We start from the raw sequence: 18926 nt of genomic DNA, 5'->3' as shown, positions 1-18926 counted from the left end.
TAGTATGAATCCTACACACTCTTTTATAAATGAGGCCCCTGGTTTGGTAATAGCTGCCAGACGGTGTACTTTGGTGTTGGTTTGGCTGGTTGGAAGAAAAATTGAGCGAGAAAGTCTGTTTCTTTCTGCATGACACATCAAACCACAGGAACATCCAACCTCCATCTTTTACAAGAGACATTTTCAAAATGTGTACCTACATTCGGGTTCTACCCATGTGGGGGTCATTGGCAGACTAACCACTCACAGGTTCTTGAGAATTTGAGAAAATTCAGGTTGTCCAGCAGGTCAAGGTGGACACTGTCTCTTGTCTGTAGCTCATCCAATCGACACCGAGACAAAGTCCCATAGGTCCCCGGGAATCCTCCTCGCATTGTTTTCCTCGGTAATAGAGAAATTAACCCATAAAAATGGAAACTCACCACATGGTCCTGCCACAGGAGCTGCAAAGGAGGCAGAATAACCCGACTTTGGCAAAACGGGCGCATGTTTTGGTTCATATACGAGTCCAGTCGCAGTTACAAAGCACGGTGTCCATACAGGGAATGGAACTGTGGCAGAACCTTTTGTGGATGCTACACATTCACTGATACTGTTTTATTCCCAAATAGCTTTTAAACAAAATGAATTCACTTAAATAAGCCCGTTAAATACTTTAAAGCTGCCATTAGTGGTATAATAATAATAATGATAATAATAATAATTAAAGCTGCAAGCAGCGATGAACGGGCCATCGCACTCATGGCCACCGCCCCCATAAGCATATCAGAAACGACACCACCCACGACTTCCTTTGTCAAACCATTCAAAAGTTATAGTAGAAAATAGGAACTATGAAATATCGACCAATCAGAATAAGGGGCGGGGCTAATTTTCACCAATTATGGTCAAGGACTCAAAACCATGTCCCATGACACCACCCACGACTCTTTATGTGAAACCATTCAAAGGTTATGGCAAAGAAAAGTTTTCTAGGGGGCGCTGTTGAGCCGTTAGGCCACGCCCATTAATGCAAACCATGAACCTGGCTTGCGTGCCAAATTTGGTGACTTTTGGAGAACTATCAAATATGGACCAATCAGATGAAGGGGGGGCGCGCTTTTTGGCGTCTAGGTAACACTTTGAAAGAGAAAAGTAATGTGTGTTATCGCAGGATGGAGATGCACGTTTTGATGTATAACACACGTGGGTGCACGTTACGGTTCGGGCTCTGAAGCGGCTGAAGAAATGGCATAAATTTCGCCAAAATGACAACGATTAATTCAAAATGTTCAAAATGGCCGACTTCCTGTTTGGTTTTGGCCATGGCGCCAAGAGACTTTTCTTTAAGTTTCGACACAATACAGGTGTGTAGTGATTTTCGTGCATGTACGTCAAACCATATTGTGGGGCTTGAGGCACAAAGTTTTCTAGGGGGCGCTGTTGAGCCATTAGGCCACGCCCATTAATGCAAACCATTAAATATCACATTTTTCGCCAGGCCTGGCTTGCATGCAAAATTTGGTGACTTTTGAGGCACGTTTAGGGGGGCAAGAAAAATTCCTACAGATACAATAGTGCCTTCGCACTGTCAGTGCTCGGGCCCTAATAATAATCTTTATTTGTCAGGATACATGATACACACCGAAATTTGTCCTCTGCTTTTTACCCATCACTAGTTAGATGAGGAGCAGCATGGCCGCCATTATTCCGGTGCCTGGGGAGAAATAAGGGTTAAGGGCCTTGCTCAGAGGCCCAAAGTGGTTTATCTTGGTTGCCATCCTGGGGTTTTTCTATCCTAGAACTGGAGTTGCACCGAGTAACTACCACTAACTCCTATGATCACGCCTTTAAACTATAGTGGCCTGAACAAACAGCATAAAACTGTGTGTTGGACAGCAATTATGGATAAATCAGTTTAAGACACTGAGGATAGTTCATTATTTTAATGCAGATTGCAGAAGTCACACATTAGGACACACAGCTGTCTTGGACATTAATTTTTCAAGCCTTCATTTCAGTCTTTATGGTGAGTAAACGTATGATTTTGTGAATAAAAAAAGCTAAGCCTTCTCAGTCGTGAGCATGGTGGTGGTTTACAGTGTATCTATGCTGATCAGAGCCAACAAGTACCAGGAACTCACACAGATGACAAATGTTAGACTCCAATATTTTAACAAGCCAGAAGGGAATATTGTTCAGTTTAGCAGTTAAACCAAAGAAATATTTTAAATAGAGACTGGAGTGTGAGGAAAATAAAAAATAATATGACATTTTGGAATTTTTGAGTGCTCTGGTCTGAATAGATGATTAAATAGACAATTATCTGCAATTTAAAGAATTACTTTAATGAATTGTGGGTGAACCACATTTCTCTCACCATCCCAAGATATTAAAACACCTCTGACATGTATAGCTCTGTGTTTGATGCATTTCACTTGTACAGTATGAATTTACAGCCTCTCAGTTTTCCGTAAACCCTCCCTCGTTATCTTGCTCGACTCTGCTCGGGTCCCCGGGCTCGTCTGGAGTCTGTAGCCCCTTTCACACAGCCAGTTCGAGGCGGGAACGTTGCGCCTTTAAGCCGCCTCGCTGTTCTGTGTGAAAGTCACGGAGGCGGAATGGGGGGGCCAAGTGGCCCCACCAATAAGCCGGCAGCGGAGGTAGTCACAGAGCCGTCACAGAGACGAAACGGGATCTGTGTGAATGACACAGCCGGCATGCCGCTGACATGACGGTCGGACTGACGCTGTCGTCACGCCTCTGATTGCGGAACGCCGGCATGCTGTGTGAATTTACAGACGGGAGCGGCGTTATGCCGGCGTTGTATGGTTCTGTGTGAACCAACAAAGGCGGCGTATTGGCAGGACTTCTTTACACCAATATTGCGGAATCTCTGTGTGAAAGGGGCTTGTGTGTTTGGGCCCTCTAACTCTGGCATCAAGAACTGTCCTCCTGAGGTTCAGCGCTGCTCCTCCTCGGTGTGTGCGCTGCCTCATCTCAAGCCTCTGGCGTGGTCAGGACCAATTTCTATCACTGCTCCCTTCGCTTGTGCGAAGAAATGGTTTGCTGTGCCTTTGCAGAGCACCAGTCTTCCATCAGTTCATCCATCTAACCACAAACCCTCATGCATCTTCCTCGTCCTACAGTCATACTCCGTTCTGTGTATTGATTCTCCATTATGAGTCCTCTGTGCTGCAGATTTATATTCTTGTGCCAGTTGCCCTGGAGTTACCGTACCCATAATCCCCCCTCAGCTTGTATCACTGCAGATCAGTGCATAGTTGCTCTGCCCATCATCCTCATCTGGTTTCACAGCGGTATGTGCCCCACATCTTAACATGTCACGTCTTATTGTGTGGCCCAATGCTAAGTCCCGTTGGGACTGATCCAAGGCAGCCCCTTGTCGAATTGTGGCGATTAAAATGAATATCTGTCATGCAGTAATTATATTGTCATCCCAGTGTTCTGTCCTACATTAAGGTAGACCTGTGTTGGGAGCAGACACCCGGAGAGACTGTGCTACTCTAATTACTCGTGTGTGTCCATGGAAGGGAAGATGCACACTGAAAATGTAAGCAACAGGGGAAACAACTATGATCTTATTACAGCCAAACAAATGTAGGTCAGTTTTCCTGCATAAGAAAAGATGTGCGTAACACAAATGCCTTGGTGTTTCATTTAAACCTACAATGGTGTTTATTAACACTTATGGGTTATTTATCCTTCTTTATCAATCCTTCAAAGTATGTTGACGATAGCTGGGGACCTTGTTACCACCATAGTCGGATACACACCGTCACACCTCAAGTGCAAGTCACACTACACCAGCGGTCGGCAACACAAAATGTTGAAAGAGCCATATTGGACTAAAAAAACACAAAATGTCTGAAGCCGCAAAAAATGAAAAGTCTTGTATAAGCCTTAGAATGAAGGCAACGCATTTTGCATGTATCTATATTAGTTATAACTGGGGTTAGATTTTTTTTTCCATTATGCACTTCGAGAAAAAAGTCGAAATGTAGAGAAAAAAGTCAAAGTTTTGAGAAAAAACTCAGAATGTCGAGATTAATGTTGAAGTACAATCTCGAGAAAAAAGTCGAAATGTCAAGAAAAAAGTCCAAATTTTAAGAAAAAAGTCGAAATGTCGAGAAAAAAGTCCAAATTTCGAGAAAAAAGTCGAAATGTCGAGATTAATGTTGAAGTACAATTTCGAGAAAAAAGTCGAAATGTTGAGAAAAAAGTCGAAATGTTGAGAAAAAAGTCAGAACTTCGAGAAAAAAGTCAAAATGTTGAGATTAAAAAAGGAAAAAGGAAGAAAAAAGGAAGAAAAAAAAGAAAAAGAGAAAAAAGAAAAAAAGGAAAAAAAGAAGAAAAAAGGAAAAAAAAGGTCAAACATTTTTTTAAAAGCTCCAGGAGCCACTACGGCGGCGCTGAAGAGCCACATGCAGCTCTAGAGCCACATGCGGCTCTAGAGCCGCATGTGGCTCTAGAGCCGCGGGTAGCCGACCCCCGCACTAGACTTTAAAAAGACCAGGACAAACCCAAGGACAAGGGCCGTATCAGCGGGAAGTGATACTGCCCAACCCTGGTCAACCACAACCATGGCAACAATGGGTGTTGGCTGGAACACACCCACCTTAGCTCAGGTAATCCACGTTAGCCATTTGAGGTGACTGGCTTGGCTCAGTAGAGTTTACGGTCAAAGGAGATTGACTCACTTTTGGACCCAGACCCGGGTCCTAGTGGTGAGTTGAGGGAGACTAGACAGCCTCTTCTTTGACGCTGATGTTGGAGACATGGACCGCTTTGATGTCAGTAACGGCTGAGATATACTTGCTGTTGGTGCTGGCGTTCACGTCGGTTCGTGTGCACCACCAACTGCAACGTCGCTCGTGTAGTACGCGAGAAGAACTGGCAGTACCGGCAGTGACCGATAGGGGGCAGTAAGCAGAACAACAGTTGGAAAAGTGATTAAATATTTAGTAGTAGTGGTAGTAGCAGCAGTTGTAGCAGATTAGAACAACAAACAAGTTTACATGATACCATTGGTTATCAGTAAGTAAGTGTGTGTGTGTGAGCGGTAAGTCTGTGAAAACTTCGACCCAGAGCTCCTCCTTAGCCATTGTCCTTGATGTTATCAGACGGCCCGGTACAGTTCTGAAAACAAGTCCACAGATGTTTTTGAGAGAGGGGGAGGGCTAGTGGGGGCAGAGCCACTTGTTTACATTCCACCAGGGAGATTGTGACTGGAGCAGTGGGCCAAGCTGCCCTGTCAAGGTCAGATTATAGAATCAACAATTGCATTGAAAGAAAGGAAACAGGCAGACTCCAGTAATTTTCCGTCTGGCGTTAAGTCTCTGGTTCCTCAATGGCGACTCCAAACAGACAAATTTGTGATCAATTCCTGCCAAGCCGAGCTTCCAACTTCTCCAAGGTTTTCTCCATCTTGCCAATGAGCTCAAAAACGCCGCCAGCCTGTGATTCTGTTCAAGAATCGCATCCAGGTTACGGCTTTGCTCTCCCAGCATTAAAGTTTGAGTGTTGATCCCTGTGCTCATTCCTTCAGCAACATCGGCCAGCTCAGAAAGGGCCAAAACAGCTGTCGACGATTTACGCGTTTGTCGATCGGCCAGGAAAATCCCCACTCCAATTAGAAGAAATCCTGCTATCATAAATCCAATTATGAAGGCGTCTTCAACGTCCTCGACAGACAGAATCGCCAAGCACAACGGTTTCCAATGTTTCCAGGAATCCATTGTGTATCCAGCAAAAAATGTCCCATCGGGGCAAGAGGGCTCCCTTACCCCCTGACTTCTCGTCGCAAAAATTTGGTCAATTGTGCTGAGAGACCAGTTTATCAATTCCATGATTGTAGAGTTTCGGAGGAGTGAAAATGAGAGGCTCTGAAGACAAGACAGGACAAAAGCAGTAGCAGGGCAGATTGATAAGGGAGAGGAACAGAAAAAGTGTCCCCCTTCGCTGAGAGCCGTAAGAAGAAAGCTGGTATCAGACCGGGACCAGCTGGTATCAGACCGGGACCAGCTGGTATCAGACCGGGACCAGCTGGTATCAGACCGGGACCAGCGCCACTCATGGCCACAGCCAGAACTGCAGGTCACGTACGCGTTCAGTGTCTTTTTGAGAACGTGCACGTTGACGCGTCAAATGAACGCAGGATACGCGTGACGGCCATGATGCGTACGCGCTCTGAACTGCAAGTAGATCCCAGGTCTAACAGTTACTGTTGCTCAACATTTATTTTCTCCAGCTAAAATTAGATGAGATTAATTTGCTCTGTTGTCTGAGATACATAAAAGGAAACCCGGCACGGCAAACTACAGCCCTGCAAAGAAAACAAAAAAAGAAAAGAAAAGAAAAAAGACCGTACACCAGAACCTAAAACTTGCAGAGATAAACTAAAGTATAAATTCCAATGGGGAGCGTAGATCTTGTTCGGAGACTAAGTGAAGCAGGTGCTACTTGATTGGTAAATCAACATTTAAATGATTGACCATCTTCTCAAAAGAAGAAACGGGTAATCCCTTCTTTTCTGAGCTCAGTCGAGCTCTTCAATCAGAACGGTAGTTACTGGGTGTAACGTCGTCTCTGTGGGTACATCTCCAACTCATTACCGTAACACTGCCCAAACCAGCGTCTCAAGCTCAGGGTGCGTCTCACGTTCCTCAGAAATCAGGTATCACAATGTCATCCCTCCAAAATTCACTGCATTCCACTTGGAAAGTGAATCTTTCCAGACATTTGACTTCACGTTAACAAATTAAGACGAAAATGTTGTAATTTTCAGCTGAGTTTACTTTATCACAACTAGCAACCTTGCTGGGTTTTGAAATCGGGTAGTGGAGGTTTCTTGAGCTGACGGCAATGTGTGTGTAAAAACATATTTGTGCATCAATTTGACTCAAAAGTGAAATAAGGTTACCTCAGGTCAGTAGCTTTGCACCAGTATGAATCATTAATGAGCTGTAAATATCCCCATTACTTCAAAGTTGGTCAGAACCGTGACTTTCAAACAAAAACTACAAGAACTATGAGCCAAAGCGACAGGAAACAGACTTGTGGACATCAAGTTTATTAATTAAGCAGAGCATCAGAGTTTTTAGCTAAATTAATTTAGTTCTAAAAGCCTTTGAGACCAATTTTGAGCAACTTGCCATTATTCAAATAGGAGAACTATTGAATCCCTTCATCTGTTTATCGTTGTGTAATATGTTCTTTCTCTCTCTCTTTTTTTTGTGTCACCACATAAACTCAACTTCCAAATAGATAAATCTTGTGACTTGCAGCCACTTGGTGCAGTATTTTGCTTTTGTATACCAACAAAACCGGGACTGAGGCCAGAGGAGCCAGACATGGGCAGAGCTGATCAGCAGCACAAGCCCATTCATCATTGGTTTTTGCCAGGAGGCGAGTGTTCCCATTACTGTCTGCATTGACCACATGAGTGGAGAGGGTCAGGCCATATTTTCCATTAGGGACACAGAGTTTTGCTTTTTTTTTTCTCTCCGTGAAGCAGTTTTACAGTTCTGGGCAAAGGCTTTTAGAGCATCCTGCACATTTACAAGAGGTTTATTGTTCCCAACATACAAGAGTGCCTCTGTTGCAGCTATCGGGCATCAACTCTCCACATAAGAGAGGATGTTTAGACACCAGAGAAAGGAGAAGGGTTAAAAGGTCCTATGCTTTCCTGTTTAGATGTTTATGGTTATTCAGGCAGAGTACATTATTATCTATTATACACTTGTTTTGTGCACATTTCCATTTTCATGTTTCATAATCTACTCAACGTTTACGGTGCTATAAAATAGACTGCAGTGATTTTCTATGGAAGTATGGAAGAGATCAAAAATACAGAAAGTATTAAGATAATACCTCAAATATTAATCCAAGACATTATGGCAATGGGTATTTATAACATCTCTGCCACCTATAAGTGCAAATTATATTGATGGATCCCAGGATATGACTGTCATACTTCAATGATGGATGTAATCCATCTATCTTTATTGATAGGGCAGGAGTGCCCCATTGACATATAAATGATTTTTTTGAAGGGTTTTAGTCAGGAACATTATTTAAATACCAGTACAGAAGCACCACTGGTGAATGTTACCTGCAATTGATCAAAATACTCTATTCCAGTTTTGAACATGTTATTGGGATTAGAGGGACACATTAGTTTGGTTTAAGTCATTCATATCTGATAGATTCCAGTTGTTTCATATGAATGTGAGCTGGTGCTGGTGTTCCACAGGGCTCTGTACTGGGCACTCTTATCTAGTTTCTTTTAGGTACCAGAGGTGTTAAAAGTATTCACATTCATTATTCAGGTAGAAGTATAGATACTAGAGTTTAAAAATACTAAACAAAAATAAAAACAAATACTGTAAAAGTTGAAGTATCAACTCAAGTTTTTTACTCAAGTAAAAGTATAAAAGTACTGGTTTCAAAACTACTTAAAGTATAAAAGTAAAAGTAATGTAAGGGGAAAAAAGCCATTAAGGACAAAAGCCATTGAAAATGAATGCATCTTAGTATAATGCAAATATATTAAAGAAGCATATATGTGTACTATTGAGCATTAACATGTGTTTCAGAGAGCAGGAGATATGATGACTAGTTGCCTATAAGTATTGTAATGGTGCAAAAAGTCAAACTTCAGAGGCATGTTATCATTTATCCTAACCTTTATTGGAATGTACATCCAAGTTTAGTTGCAGGAATCTGAGGGAACGGATGTAAGAACAAAACTGGACAAGAACATCTGAAACAACCACAACCAAATTCACTCTATCCGGATGGAGCAATTTAAATGGATAGTTTTTATTAAAGGAATGAAATAGAGTAACAAGGCTGTTTTTAAAATGTAAGGAGTAAAAAGTACAGATAATTGTGTGAAAATGTAAGGAGTAAAAGTAAAAAGTCGTCTGAAAAATAATTACTCCAGAGAAGTATAGATAACCAAAATTTCTACTTAAGTAAGGTAACGAAGTATTTGTACTTGGTTACTTGAGACCTCTGTTAGGTACTATCATTAAGTAGCAGGGTGTACATTTCAACTCCTCTGCAGATAACTCCCTCTGTTTTGTCCCTTTACCACCGTACTTTACTGTCCTCTCGGACTCCGAGCAGTCAGGACAGATGGCACCGTCTCCAAGTCTGGTTCTGCTGCACGATTTTAAGCTCTATTAAATACATGTTTCCCCCTCCCCATTCTTCATGCTGGTCATACTTGCTCAGTTTAGGGGATTGCACCAAAGTGAAGATTTGAGGCAATCTGTTGGTGTCTTTAGCAAGGTTTTTATTTTTATTATTTTTTTATGAATTTGCATTATTTGAACTTTCAATCTGGACTCTTAATTAAGAGGATGAATTGGACAGAATTGGAATATACTGTAATTGGACTGAACTTGTTTTCTGTCTAAGCTAGTGAGGTGACTTTTGTTGTTATCTGGCACTAAAACAGTGTAAACTGAATAGACGCCCACTGACTGGATCATATAGAAAGAATAGAAAAGTCACACTACCATATCTGTTAGGGATTATCATATCTCAATCCTCTTTATGTAAGTTAGCTTTTGATCTAGGCCTTGTGTAAGAAGCTACAGTATAAACTGTTTTGTGGAGTCATTTTTTTTCAAGCTTTTTGTTTGACTATGTCTTCCCATAAAGTAATAAAAAAAGACTGCAAGTAGAAAAATGGCTAGCAAATGAATATCAGGGGAGCTGCAGGAAAGGAATCACTGGCGTTAAATCATTATCCCCTGACATTTTCTGCAAAAAGGCAAATTGCAACATGACAGCAAAAGGAAGCTCAAGACTTTATGGATGTCAGATCAGCAAAGAAACCTTCAAAATCACTGCTAATACAATAAAGTGTCTTTGCATGTTATAGAACGGAAAGTAGAAAAACTGTATACTGTCAGTGAAAGATAAAACAACGCTGAGGGAGCTTCAGTGAAAACTAAAAAGGGACTTAATGCTATAATGTTGCTGTAAATACCAACAAAGAAAATGAGAAAATGTAAAAGCTCTTAGGGGGAGAGGAAAAAAGAAAGATCATAAATGGTAGTATTCCGATTCTGGTTGCAATATAACATGTGTACATATTTGATCATTTATGGAGCCTTTTGGTTTAGAGTTTCACAATGCATGCAAGTACATATTGCATAAGAATACATCTGACTCTTCTTTATAAATCAATTTCGGAGGTTAACAGCATACTACTGTACTTAAAGAGTAGGCCCAGAATGCTGCCCTGTGGTACACCAACAGTTTTCTTTAAGAATATCTAGGTTTTAGGGTCCATATTGAATTCTGAGGTTATTTGTTTTCTACTATGACATAAGAACTGTTGCAAACCCTTTTAACCATTAAAAAAGAAAACATGTAGCAATATTTTAAATGTCAAGTTATCCTGTTGTCCACAGCAGTGCTCCTCAGTCTCTGGCCATGAAGCCCACTACCCTGCATACTTTAAGGCCCTGTCCCAATACTCCCACTACCCCTACTTTTCATCCCTACCCCTAAATTTTGCGCATTCCCGTGAGGGTAGTGGTGTCCCAATTCCTCTTTCCACCTAGGGGGAGTGAAGAAAACTAGTGTAGTGGCTATGGATCTGTCCCTACGGATCGTGGGATTTCCGATGCTCACTAGTTGATCTAGGGACAGAAAAATTTCCCAGAATGCTTTTCGTCGTCATTTGCGGACTGAATCAAACGAAAAAACATGGCGGACATTTCTTATTTTTTAGTGAATAAAATCAATATTTTGAGTTAGTTTCTGCATAAAAATGCGTTTTGATTACATTTCTAGCGAGAAATATATATTTTACTTTCATAATATTCACTCAATGAATGTACATAATCACTCGCTTGCTTGTTGTTGCGAAGTCTTTTTCAAACCTTGCCAGAATAAAGGCTGATTTATGGTTCCGCGTTACACCAACGTAGAGCCTACGGCGACATGCACCGTACGCCGTACCCTACGCGGTAGGCTCTGCGTCGATTTAACGCGGACCCATAATCAGCTCCGAAGCCTGCAGGCAGAAATCTCGAAATTTTCGGATCAAATTTCTTAACAGGCGTTACTTGGATAAACTGAGCCCAGGTTGGGGTTATTAACGGTTACTTTTACGCCTGAAAAAATATTAAAACTTAATAAAGTGGCATATTAACAGCGCTACAGCAGAAATTAAAACAGCTTTTGGCTCTCAGCTTCCTGATTTTAGTGGTGGTGCTGAAAGTAGGAGTAGGGGGAGTATTGGGACAGACCCCTGGGAAGATTTCAAGTGCCCTAAAATCTGTCCCTTCTTTTTTAGGGGTAGTGATGGTGAGGGAGGGCTAGTGGTAGAAAGTAGGGGGTGTATTGGGATTGGGCCTAAATCTTCCTCTGCTCCAAAAGACTTGATTCAGATTAACGGATCTTCATCATCAAGTAATCAAGGTCTGCAAAAGTCTGTTAATGACCCATTCACGGGAATCACCTGTCTTGGAACAGAAAAGCATCCAACCCCTGGATCCCAGCGGCCACTGCAGCAGAAGACTGAATTAAAACCCAGTTGAAGTGAATGATTCAAAGTCTCCCAGCTGTCAGTGTTCACATGCTGTTGTTTGCTGATGGAAAACCAACATCGATTCCACAGAAGCATTGAAGTCAACATGACCTTTTAGTCTCCTGGTTTACATCACACTCTTTATTGGATAAACCTTCCACTCTGTAGTGTCTTTCCCTCTCAAAGTAATTAAGTTGGACCAGTTTATTTAAAAATATAAATACAGGACTGTCTCAGAAAATTAAAATATTGTGATAAAGTTCTTTATTTTCTGTAATGCAATTAAAAAAAACTAAATGTCATACATTCTGGATTCATTACAGATCAACTGAAATATTGCAAGCCTTTTATTATTTTAATATTGCTGATTATGGTTTACAGTTTAAGATTAAAGATTTAAGATTAAATTTTTTTAGATAGGATATTTGAGTTTTCTTAAGCTGTAAGCCATGATCAGCAATATTAAAATAATAAAAGGCTTGCAATATTTCAGTTGATTTGTAATGAATCCAGAATGTATGACATTTTAGTTTTTTTAATTGTATTACAGAAAATCACAATATTCTAATTTTCTGAGACAGTCCTGTAAATAACTTCTGTGATTGAATCTGAACTATAGAGATGTATATTTTGTGGTTTTCTTGAGGTTAGGACTTCACTGAGTGCAAACTAAGGGTGAGAACTGAGATCATGACTCAACCTCCATGGGAAGCACTTGTCATAAAATTACATTTTGACTTTTCCCCCTTGCGTCACTTTTCCCTGAAACCCATAAACAATCAGAGACTGACCACCCCTGCAAGCTTCCTCACTTTCTCCTTCACACCCTTCTGCCCTCATTAGGGTGTGTGTACCCTGATCGCTGGATATCAGGAGGGACCGTGGTGAGGATGGAGGGATGGGACGGGGGGGTTGGGGTTGGGGGGTTGGGGGGAGGGCAGGGAGCTAACTGGATCGGCCTGGGTTCATCACCTTGCTGGAGGCCATGCATCGATCGGGGGTGGGTGGGGGGTTGGGGGATATGGGCTACTTTTAGGCCCATGGAAGCTGCCCCAGACCTCAGCGTTATTATTATTATTATCACCTTTATTGAACAGGGACAAATGTATCAAACATTATTTCATAAAAAGTACAAAACAGATGTCATACAAAAATCTGAAACTGAAAAGAAAAGATCTGAAACTGAAAAAAGAACATGTGAAACTGAAAAAAAAAAGATCTGAAACTGAAAAAAAGATCTGAAACTTAAATAAAAAGATCGATCTGAAACTGAAAAAAAAAGATATGATACTGAATACGGCTGATGATACTTTATTGAACAGGGACATATGTATCAAACAGTATTTCATAAAAAGTACAAAGCAGATGTCATACATACAGGTTTCTAGCCAGAGCTCATTTGCAACCCCTGTCCCTGGTTAGGCCTTTACTTAACATTCAAAAGCAGAGTTAAAACAGTACAAAACCATTAATAAAAATTAATAAAAATATTGTTTAAAAAAAAACCCAGTAATACTCTTACCCTCAAAAATATCAATATGCAACAGGTCCAGAGAAATACAGTATGAAATTCTACAGAATGTCTATATATCTCCATATATATATATATATATATATATATATATATATATATATATATATATATATATATATATATATATATATATATATATATATATATATAGTAAATATATAGCAGGAGCCTCTCAAAACTGTCAAAAATGTAAGACTAGATTAGGAACAAGATTGCACTGTCTTTGGGAATGTGAGAAGATTCAAAGTTTCTGGCGAACTGTATGTGATGAGGTTAGTGTGATAATACAACAATTACAGCCAAACCCACTACTATGTCTACTGGGATGTTTCCCTAAATCACTATCACGGCATAAAAACACTTTACAGTTCTTGCTTATGTTGGCCCGAAAGCGAAAAACGAAGCTCAAAGTCTCCAAAGACGGTCATTTCTGAAACTCCGGCCAAAGTGGAGATTTTCAAAAACTCCGTCTTCACGTTTGCTTGTAAACGGAGGGAAACGGACATTTAGGCTTCAGAACGTCACATTATGAGACAGAAACGTCACCAGCGTCATGTGTGCGACCTGCGTTTACAATTTGTTTGGCCACCGTCAATATTTTCTTGTATTTTACCTGTTTTATATTCTAACGTCACACTTAAAAGTAACTCCACTTCTCTGTCAATTCAAAGGAAAGACTCTTGTTCATCTTGGAAGTAACTGGCAGTCCAGGCTGATTTATGGTTGCGCGTTACACCAACACAGAGCCTATGGTGTAGGGTACGCGGCGACGCACACCGTACGTAGGCTACGCCGTCGATTTAACACAGAACCATATTATTCAGACTTCACACGTGTCATTTGTTGATGTTTTTTTCCATGATTCTGATTGGCTAGCATGACTTTATGTTCTCGTTACACTGCCCCCTGCAGGTTTGGATGCTCATAGCACCGTAACAGCGTATTTATGCAGGTTTGTGTAAACGAGGATATTTTTCAAAACGTAGAGGGGAAATATCTGTTTTTGTAAATACCCGGCTATGTGGAAACGTGGCCTAAATGGGTGGGAGAAGAACCTCCCTCAACACAGTTATGGAAGTCGTTGATAGCCGACTATATTTCACTGGAAAGAGTGAGATTTGGAATAGGTGGTCAGAGGAGCCTTTTTGGAGCAAAATTTGGGAAAGTGTTGGAGTACCTGGGAACTGCCTGAAATATTGGACTCACTGAGAACCTTGGGAATCATTACTTTGTTCTGGATCTGCTACATATTTCAAATTTGTATATATACTGCACTGGACATGTATAATTTTGAAAATGTATAATAAAAAGAATGTTCAAAACAAAAAAAAAACAAAACAAACCAGTAAGCAGTCTGGCCTTCCACCGGAAGAATTCCTTTGGTCATAAACTTTGTTGGTTTTGATAACGAGCCAGTGGTGTGGCCGGGACACAGAGCAGAATTCATCCGACGTGGCGCTGCACACTCTCCTTTCCCTTTTATGATTCAATGTGGAGCACATTTAATGCTCTATTTGTAGTTTATCCCATGGGCCATTTTACAGTCGGGTGGATAGGTAAAGGCATGACTTCCATTGTGTGTTGTATAGGTACACACATTAAAAGCGTAATGGGAACCTTTTCAAAGCTTTCCTCTTATGTGACACCGGGCCAGGACAGAACTTTGATGCCCAGCGTCTGTCCTAAACACAAACAGTTAACAGCGAAAGCGAGACGCGTTCTGTCTGCATCGCCTTAATCCAGACGGTATAACCCTACTGTTTGCTTTCCCCCAGCAACTCTCTGTAAATGTTCTGCTGATGCCGTCCAACCTTAATAATGTCAGATTAAGCTCTGCACAACTGTCCATCTGACACGGGGGCTGGATTTGAGCTGGATTGGAAAATCTGGATGGGTTGCTTCCAAAGCTCTGTAATTCTGCACACACACACACAAACACAGAGGCAGATTAAAAAGCAGGGGCAGAGCGGCTGCGGGGGGAAATGCATGTCACGGTAGTCTTGTTTGTGCACCGCTAGAGTTGGGTGCAACGTCTAAATGCATCTTTGGAGGGTTTCATGGCATCAAGCCCAATGAATTCTAGAGTAAAACCAAAGATGAGTTATTTTTTTAAACTGATTATCATCATCAAGCACAACAAGGACGATAGATCGACCGTCCCCGGGGACAGCGAGCCCCTCGGGGGCTACAGTTCTGATTCAGACCCAGACATGCCCCCGCAATGCCCATGTGCCTGACTGGGCTCGACCCCCTTTTGTTACAGTGAGAGAAAGGGGGGAGCGCCAGAGAGGGCGATGGGTGATGGTCACCCAGATTACCCCAATCTTACGGCCTATTTACAGCCGACAGCAAACAGAACGGCACACGGCACGACTGCGACACAAACTCCGTGCTCACTGAGGACGGCAGTCGCTTTCGTCATATAATTTCGAGAGGCGTCACGTGTCCCCGTGGTCGCTCACGTGACCCGGCGGCGCCGACCAATAGGCTGGCTGAGTTTGTCCTGGGCAGAGCGAAAGGAAGAAGGTTGGAAAAAAAAAATTTCCCCTCTGCGATTTTTAATCCTGCAACAGCGAAAGTGGTCGTCGGCAACTGTATCCTGCCCTACACAAGAAGGTAAAGTCTGTTCTTCTAACTCTCCGTAAAAGGTCATCGTCAAAGCTAAGGTGAACTTCCTGATTTTCCTCTACAACGATAGCATTTAAATGCATCATTTACATTTTAGGAATAAAATACCCGAGCCGTGGTTGTTGGATGTCCAGAAGGCTCAAACTGCTGAAAACATGCATGAATTTCAGGTGGAGTTGGGCAACGCCATCAGTGATTAATCAGCCCGGTCATTTAACCACAGCCAGGAATAATCTGGATCCTGATAATGAGCTGCGACACGGTGCAACTTATTGACTCGTATCTAATTTTAAGTTTTTTGTAAGTTACCCTCCGCGGTCCCAATGAGGTGACTGCACACGGGGCGGAAATATTGTTTCCCCCAGAGAATAGTCAATTTTCCGGTCAGTCGGTTTTGCTCGCAGGCGTCCTTTAATGAGCATTGTTTAGGTGTTCATTGTCTTTGATTAAAGCCCAAGTGATTTGATTGTTTAAGAATTAGCAGCGAATGTTGAGCTTGAAAAGTGGAATAAACTATGAAGCTTCTTCGCGGTGGGAAAGACTTACATGACGGTCGGGGGAACTGATACGCAAGCCCCCCCTTTTCACCAAAAACCATTATTCCAATTATCATCACGCTGATATTGGCACTGATGACGGCCTTATTCTTGGCTAGTCGCACACCAAAAATGCCATTCGTCATTAACTCAAAAGCTAATCTGGACTCATCTTAAAAGGCGCCGATGAATAAATCCTTTGTTTGGATAAAAGCTGGCTGTTTGTCGGCGGGATTAAAGTGTGACGCTCTGAACGTAAACTGCAAGGTAACGGTGCTGAAATGGTTCGGTGAAGGTGGTAAATGTGAGAAAAGGGGGAAACCCTGGTCCCGTTCTGCATGACTGCTCCGGGAAAGCTCGGCGTATGGAAGCCATGACTTTGTGACAAGCAGTGATCTCACATTACAAATTGTGGCAAATCTAAAATGGCCGACCTGACGCTGGGCTCTTAGCACCACATTCACAGCACAACATGGTGCGCCCGCATCGTGATGCCTTTTACGCTGCCACGGCCAGCGCCAGCCCTCCCTCCCCCCCCCCCCCACCCCCTCAGCCCCCACGGCCCCAACACTCAGACTATTTCCAGCGAGTGCTCGGCGAGGTTCTTGTGCAGCCTCGTCGACGGTCGGCCGGCCTCTCGGCGCGACGGCTCCTCCGATCTGACTGGTCTCGTTGGGGATGTGGTGGCCACGGCTTTTGATAGTGATTTGGGCTGAGGTATCAGGATGCCGGGCCGCTGATGAGGGCTGACAGCTCTTGAGAGCGCTGTCATAGGGGCGAATGGGAAGGCCGACTGGGCGGGCGGGCGCCCCCCCCACCCATCACCCCCCCACTTCAGCGTACAACAAAAGCCTGCGCCAGACGAGACGGGAGCTGCTCATATACCAGGAAACCAGGGGTGAAAACCTCAGAACCGCTCTCCATTTCTTCTGCTCGATCTCCTCCCATCGAATATCTCTGACGGCAGGATTATGTAGTCTCATTTTCACCCCCCATCCTAACCCTAACCCTAACCCTTCCAACTCAAACTTTTCCTCCAAGAGGATTTTTGTCTCCAAATCTGAACCAAAACGTCCAGTGAGAAGTTCCTCAGATGTAAAGCATAGAGGTCACCTTCTGCCCCCCCGCCCCCCGCTGCCCTATATGCATCCTAATTTCCCTTTTGTCTGCCCTTAATTGGAGCACAAACATGTCCAACAGACCACTCACCGCCCAACATATTGGCCACATTACAAAGGATCTCTTCCTTTCGCTCCAGCAGATTAACTGATGCCTGACGTGCGTCCTCCAACATTTCATGTTTCCTTTCATAGCCGTTATTGTCCTTAAGAGCTCATCCCATCGTTTCGGTCGTTAAAAGCTCCACTATATTCTGAAGCCCCGAGTCTCTGCCGAGCTTACAGCAATTCATTCAGTCATTAATCGATGTGATAGTTAATCCCGAGAAGCTTCAAGCCCTTTAAACGGGAATCCTCATGAATCAAAAACTGCTGTTAAAAAGGAGCAAAATCTTAAACACTCTTTTCATCCTGGTTGATCAGGATCTCTCGACATCTGCTCACTCCTTTATTAAATTACATTTGGGTCCTATGTGATGTTTTATTGCAAATTGCAGATCCATTTATTGGGGATTTTAGTGTTAGTCGTAGTGTTTTATGTTTGTTTGAAATGTCTTTTTTAATTAAAGAGTTTCACCCATCTGCAAACAAATGTACCGTTGAAATGAGGTTGAACGTATGGAGAGATTTCTAGTTCAGAGGGTTCACATTCAGGACATTTTTCACCAAAATCAACATAAACTACAAACTTGTGGCCGCTGTAAACTCTCATTGGAGGGAACCACATTCATTCTCCACCTGTTGTCGGCGCCGGGACTACCGGGCCCCGACGAGCATCGACAAGCGCTGCTTTGAGGTTTTATCTCACACCGACTGCACACCTATCTCTCCCTCGCGCTAAGCTCCTTCTCCAAACATTAAAAATCTCTCTGCCTTGCTCTGGAGCTGCAGCTCGCGTTTCAGAGTGCAAGAGCGCGGCGGGGAAGGCTGTTGCATCATAATGACATATCTGCAGATATGTGGATTAGGATGGAACAGATGACAGAGGCTTTGGCTCAGATTAGACTGCCAGCCTTCCATTTAATGACTTTCTTTACAGGGTTTTAGGTCCGTTTCTGTCTCTGCCTAAACATGCATCGACAGCGCAGGTGTTTTCTTCTCCTAAAATAATCCATGACGTCATTAACCCACATTTGAACACCGTTTATATTACATTCACAAAATGTAGCAGTTCACATCTATAAAATCTTAAAATGCGGTTATCAGAAAAGGCGGCTTAACACATAAAAGATATCTCTGCATTGTTTTTTTTTGCCTCTGACTGAAAGCCAGCGTAGAATGCCACAAGTCAAATTAACAGCAAAAACATTCATTTCAATACATTTCCAGCATTTATTTGAGAATATGAGGACTAAACATTAAAAACAATGCATTAACTTTAGCTGAAAAACCCACATTTTGATGCGAGAAACTTGTTTATATAAACTAATCTGCAAATATCTGGTCTTTATAGCATCATTTGACTTCTTATTTTACAAATGTGAGAGCATACAATGCTGCCTGGCTCCATAAGCATGAGACAAATGCCCCACGTGACCTTAAAATACAAAAAAAAT

At 42.3% G+C, this 18926-nt stretch overlaps 1 protein-coding gene across 6 annotated transcripts in view; it reads left to right on the top strand.

Moving 5' to 3' along the window:
• Positions 1–15477: 15477 nt before the first annotated feature.
• Positions 15478–18926, top strand: part of LOC133425320 (poly(rC)-binding protein 3-like) — a 38784-nt gene continuing 35335 nt past the window's right edge. For 2 of the 6 annotated variants that reach the window (XM_061716111.1, XM_061716110.1), the window contains exon 1: positions 15482–15704. The gene's annotated coding sequence lies outside the window, so the exon portion shown is untranslated. Of the gene's footprint in view, positions 15705–18926 lie in introns of all 6 variants that reach the window. The other 4 variants (XM_061716112.1, XR_009770958.1, XM_061716108.1 and 1 more) reach the window with 4 other exon arrangements.

Source organism: Cololabis saira, chromosome 24 (assembly GCF_033807715.1).
Source record: "Cololabis saira isolate AMF1-May2022 chromosome 24, fColSai1.1, whole genome shotgun sequence".
Lineage (NCBI taxonomy): Eukaryota > Metazoa > Chordata > Actinopteri > Beloniformes > Belonidae > Cololabis > Cololabis saira.
This window is presented reverse-complemented; position numbering and strand designations above follow the sequence as displayed.